General features: G+C 44.2%; 1 protein-coding gene across 6 annotated transcripts in view; it reads right to left on the bottom strand.

Annotated features, from left to right (window-relative positions):
• Positions 1-6,000, bottom strand: part of GFRA2 (GDNF family receptor alpha 2) — a 102,984-nt gene that overhangs the window by 88,965 nt on the left and 8,019 nt on the right. The window lies entirely within an intron of this gene.

Raw genomic sequence — 6,000 nt, 5'->3', positions numbered from 1 at the left:
AAAGCCTTGACATAGGAGAAGAGAAAGGGAAGGGAAAAGAAAGGATGGAGTGACAAGACAGTTGGAGAAGACAGAAGACAAGTGGCACATTCTAGCCTCTAGCAGCCTAGCCTAGGATCATCTCTCCCTCCATGACTTGCTGGGAATCTCTCTCTTCTCACCCCCACCCCCAACTCTAAGTCCTCATTTGGAAAGAACCTCTTTAGATAGCACTGAGATGAGAAATCAATGAATTCAGAGTCAGAGGGGTAGGAGAGGAGGGAATGACTCACAGCCTCACCCACCCATTTCCAATCTGCTGCAATCTCCTGGCACATTGGAGGTTAAGGCTGGCCTCTTCCATGAAGCCTACCTTGACTACAGTCAGTCCACAAAAGCCTTCCTTGCTCTGAATTCCTAGGACCCTTATTATCTCTCACGCTTAGTGGGGATTGAGCTTGTACTACCTGCTGACATCTCTTATATTGATAGTTAAATATCAAATAGCTAATTTGCAAGATTCAAGGGAAACACATGGGAACCTGCCTTCAAAAGCACAAAGGTGCTATGAGCAAAGTATTGGACTGAAAAGAATACAAATTATTTTGATGCATGACACTGTTATTTAATGTATGCTGTGTTCCTCTGGCTAGACTAAGCATCTAGAGGGCAGGAACTGAGTCTTACTCATCCTTGTATGTTCCCTGGCAGCTAACACTCTGTTGGTTGAAATTAATTGAAAGTAGGTTAAATGAAAGAAAGATGGCCTTTAACGGGTCATTCTGAAATGGGTAATTCTATTGTTCACAAAATACAAGGGGGAATTTCTACTGATGGCTGATATCCCATGAGGTTTGAAGAGAATACTCAGAAAACTAAGACCCAGGAACACTGGGTTCATAGGTTCATAGGATTTCAAGCTGGAAGGGATATCTAGTCTAACCCTCTCATTCTGCAGACAGGGAAACTGCTGGGGTTCAGAGCTAAGTCATTTGTCCAAAGGTCACACAGGAAGGAAAAAGCAGAGTTGATTTGAACCCAGACTCCCAAACCAGTACTTGAGACTCTCAAGCCTAAATCGTGGCAGGAGCACCTGGCTGAGAACTTTGTGAGAAAAACCTACACAATTTCCAGTTGGGGCTTATGGATAGCCGTTACTTGTGAAAGCATCTTTTTCCAGTACAGAAGGAGCTGAGTGAAATGTAAAGATGCCGGCAGCCTGGGCTATGTAGAGAATAGGAATAGTAAGGATAATGATTCCAAAGGAGGAAGACAAGGGTCATGAGACCACTAAACAAACAAAACGCCTCTAGAAGGGGATGGGGTGACCAGATGTTAGCAGTGATTCTGCCACTAACTGGGTAACCTTGGACAAAACTCTTCCTCTCCAAGACCCTTGGTTTTCCTACATGTAAAGTGAGGCTGCTGGACCAGATGATCTCAGAGGGCTTTCTGGTTCTCTGACTCTTTGATTCTGTGATTATCACAAGCTGAACAGTACACCACCAAAGGGAATTTTGATTTCATATTCATATCATGCAGCATTTCCCTACCATCTCCTGTCATCTTCCTAGCTCCAAGGGCCTCAGATTCTAAACTTAACTTTATCTCTGCTAAAGGCAATAAGATTTAATAAAGCCCCACATCTAACCTTGCCCATCAGAAGATACCAAGGAGGTGGGAGGAGGGGGACGAACACTTGGAGATGGAAAAGAAACCAAATTCCAGCAAATTCTTCTCCCATCTACAATTCCTCACCCTCTGCCCCAAACCCCAGCAAGGTTTGTTAAGTAAGGGGCATAGAGGAGCCACTGCAACTTCCCCTCAGGAGACTGTTCAATCTAGTTCATGAATAATTAACTCGAAGGTGGACCTTGCCACTCACAGAAAAATTACCTTCCATTCAAAGGCTCCCAGATTTCCATGGCCAGCCTTGAGGGTGTGAATGACCCCTGGCCCAGGGCCCAGAAGAAGACCCTCTTGTGGCATTAAGAAAGGAGCCTGTCCCAAGGAGGAAGGGGGAAAAATCTGAGAGAGATAGACCAGAGGAGACAAGGATAAGCCTGTCCTTCCTGAAAGAATTATAGAGGAAAAATCTCATTGCAGATAACTTTTGAAGAAATGGTAGCATGCTCTAGGAATTCTAGTAAATCCAAGCTTTAGGATGCTGCTGAGGAATGGTCATATAATGGATAGAACATTGGATTTGGGGTCAGAAGACACAGATTTGAATCCTAACTCTACCCATAATTGTGTGAGCTTGGGCTTCCCTAAGCTTTAATTTCCTTTCCTGTAGAATTAGAGAATTAGACTCCTTTGCATAATGGTAACAGCAGCAGCTAGCATTTACATAGCACTTTAAGGGTTATGAAGTGCTTTACAAATATTATTTCATTTGAGTCTTACAACAACTTTGGGAGGTGAGCACCATTATTATCCCCATTTTACAGATGAGGAAATTGAAAGGTTATGTGACTTATCCAAAGTCACACAGTTAGGAAGTGTCTGAGGCTGTATTTTAAATCAGGACTTCCTGACTCCAGCTTCCACTGTACCCAGTGTACCACCTGGCAGCTTTATATTCCATGAAGATAGGGGGAATAAAAAATTATGTCTAGGCCTTCTATGCAGAAAAAGAGGTATCTGCAATCAGAACCTCCAGAGATGATGGATGTAGAAGCACTTCCAAAAGCACTGAGTTCTATATAGTATAAATGTATGGCATTGCTCAGCTGTACAACTTATTAGAATCAAAGAATTTCAGGATATGACAGGACCTTAATGGCCTTCTTATCCCACCCCACCCTCCCCCCATACCTGAAAAAGAATTCTGTCACATAATCCAATCGGTGGTCATTCATCCTCTGCTTAAAGATCTGGAGTGGGAGGAGGACTTGCATTTCCCAGGGTAGCCCATGATACTTCTGGATACCTCGAATTGTTGGGAGGTTCCTCTTATCAAGGCTACTTCTAGCCAAGGCTGGTGGACAAGGCCAATACCTCTTCCACAAGATGTCCCTTCAAATAGTTGGTGCCGATAACCCTATCTCCTCCCTCTTCCACCCTCCATGCAAGTCTTCTTCAGTCTAAAAATCCCCAGTCCCTTCAGATGCCCCATGACTATCTTGTGACATAGTATAGAGGTATATGAGTCTGGTCAGGAACTCTTAGGGCCACTGAGAGCAGACTACTGTGCTTTCATTTCTAGCCCAGGAAATTTCTGTTTCTTCTACACAGATTATTGTTGTCATTCAGTCATGTGTGACTCTATGACCCCTTTTGGGAGGAAGGGAGGATTTGGCAAAGATACTTGAGTGGTTCACCATTTCTTTCTCCAGCTCATTTTACATATGAGGAAACTGAGGCAAACAGGGTTAAGTGACTTGCCCACAGTCACATGGCTAGTAAGCATCTGAGGCCACATTTGAATTCAGGAAGACAAGTCTTCCTGATTCCAAGACCAGACACTCTATCCACTGTACCACCTAAGTGCCCCTCTAGTGGTTAGCTGTCACTAGTTATTGGGGAGACTACTTGAAGTAGCCCTTCTTTGTCCTCTCCTCTCCTGCAACTCCCAATCTCACTCCATTCTCCCTCTGCTTTCAATATAACTTAGGACAGAACTAAAAGTTTCCAGGAGAAACCAGATAGATAAGCTTATTAAATCAATAATGTTGATTTCACATGAAGCACTAAGTCAATTGTCTTTGGCCTCGGGGTAGTTCCACCTTTGCTGGGGAATAAGATGCAAAATGTCTATAGTAGGTCTCTCTTCCTTTTTTCTCATTGCTAACTGGGGCTGTCTTCCAAAGAGGTGAGGATAATGAAGTGGAAGGCATCTCAGAGGTCATTCTCATCCAGGCATCTAAGGGATGCAGAAACTCTGAGTTCAAATCCTGCCTCAGACACTTAGTTGTTTGTGACCTCTGCTGAAGAAGTCACTTAACATGTGATTCTAAGTAAAAGGAAGTTGCACTTGAGGGCCTCTAAAGGTTCTTTCCAAGAATTCTGAATAAAGATTTCTTAGGAGGAAGAAGTCATACCCTGCAAAAGAGCACCCTTTGCTATTTCTGGATAGCTAGAATGGTTCACTTCCCTTTTCCTCTAACCCACTTTCTTCCTCTGTCCCCTGCTGCTGTTAGTCCTGACAATCAGGGGCCAAGCAGAACAGTTGAATCTCTCTTCCAGAGGAAAGCCCCAGGAAGTCTTCTCACCCCTGGGTTAAGCATCTCTATTTCCTGCAAATGGTCCTCATATGGCAAAACCTGGAGTTGATTACAAAACAAAGCTATTCTATTCTATGGTGTTACACTGTCATTTTCAACTATATACCCCAATTTCTATTTTTATGGCCCATTCAATCTACATTCCCCAAGTAGGTCCTAGGAGGTCAGTTTGGCCTGAGTGGAACTTCGGATGAATCCCCCAGGATACTGAGCCTTCCTCTACCCTACCCAGACCCTCCAAAAGGAGACTCAGCATTGGGAGAGATGCCCAGATTGGGTTTGGGAGTCAGGCTAACATTGTGGAAGGGTCATCCAGGACAAGGAGAGCATCTACATCCAGGACTGGCTTACTCAAGCTGGGCCATAGTTCCTCCTGATAGTGCAGCACTCAGGTCAACAATTCAAGTACTTGGAGCTGCCACAAAACATGCATAGCTTTGAAGCCAGGAAAATAACTAAACAGGAAGAATCGCCCCAAAAAGAGACCTACTGAGGTCAGGAGAATTTCTCAATGACAACACTGCATTTGGGTGGCTATTTTAATTTCTCCTCCATCTTAACCTCCTCCTGTGTCCCTCAGCTCTGATAGGTGAACCTTTGTCTTATCTTGCTTGGAACCAGGCTATAATCTGCTGTTTCCCTCACACCCTTTCCCAGTTTCTCTTTATGCTTTTTCTTCTCCCATTAGTATATAAGTTCCTTGACTTGCTTATATTTCTATCCCCAGAACATAGTATAATTCTTGGCACATAGTTTAATTATATCTCTCCACTTCTTATAAGAGTTTAATTATATCTCTCCACCCATCCAGCTATCTACCTATCCATCCATCCATCCATCCATCCATCTTTTTTTTTTCTTTTAGGAGGGCAATTGGGGTTAAGTGACTTGTCCAAAGTCACACGGCTAGTAAGTGTGTCAAGTGTCTGAGGCCAGATTTGAACCCAGGTCCTCCTGACTTCAGGGCCGGTGCTCTATTCACTGAGCCACCTAGCCTCCCCAATCCATCTATCTATTGATCAGTCTATCTCCAAGAGCAGATTTACTGATTGGGTCATCCAGAGGAATGAGTTTCCCTTATTTACAACTGTTTTTTTTTAGTGTCAATCTGAAGACCACATACTGATTCTATCTGTGGTGAGGGGCCTCACATTCAGTCTCTCTCCCATCAGTTTTTACCTAACTTCCCATCACCCTCCATCATTTCTGTGTATGAGAGAGAAATGTGTCTTTGTGCTTATAGCTCTTCTGACTTCTCTCTGCCCTCTTCATCCTTTTTTTCCCTTTCTTTGAATTTCTCCTCTCTCCCAACATTCCTGACCTCTTTTTGTCTCTTATCTTTGAGTTCCCTTGATGGTTAACAATACATCACCCCTTCACCCACTTTTCTGATAACACAGAAGCCTTGGGAATCAGGAGTGGGCTGCCCCTCTGCATCACTGGTGCCTCTGAGTTCTAACTGAATGTAGTGGGTGGATCCCTGGTCTTAGAATCAGAAGACCCAGGTTCAAATCCAATCCCTACTACCTATCAACTGGCTGGGTGTCCTTGGGCAGTTTACTTAACCTCACCACCCCAGTCTCAATTTCCCAGCCAGGATGGGGACAATAACATTTACATTTCCCACCTTTCAGGGCTCTATAGTGGTGCAGAGACTGTTAATAAGCATCAGCCCCCTCCAATCCATTGTCCCATTCCTTACACATACACACACCCAAGGCCCTGGAGGCCCTTCCTCCTCTGGGACATCCCCATGGCTCTGTCAGCCATTCCCCGGGCCCTCCACCACCCACTT

This window comes from Petaurus breviceps, unplaced genomic scaffold (genome assembly GCF_028583685.1).
Source record: "Petaurus breviceps papuanus isolate PSGF00001 unplaced genomic scaffold, PetGlider_PUasm1.0 90919, whole genome shotgun sequence".
NCBI classification, from domain to species: domain Eukaryota; kingdom Metazoa; phylum Chordata; class Mammalia; order Diprotodontia; family Petauridae; genus Petaurus; species Petaurus breviceps.
Note: the sequence above shows the minus strand (reverse complement) of the source record. Positions and strands in the feature narration are given on the sequence as shown.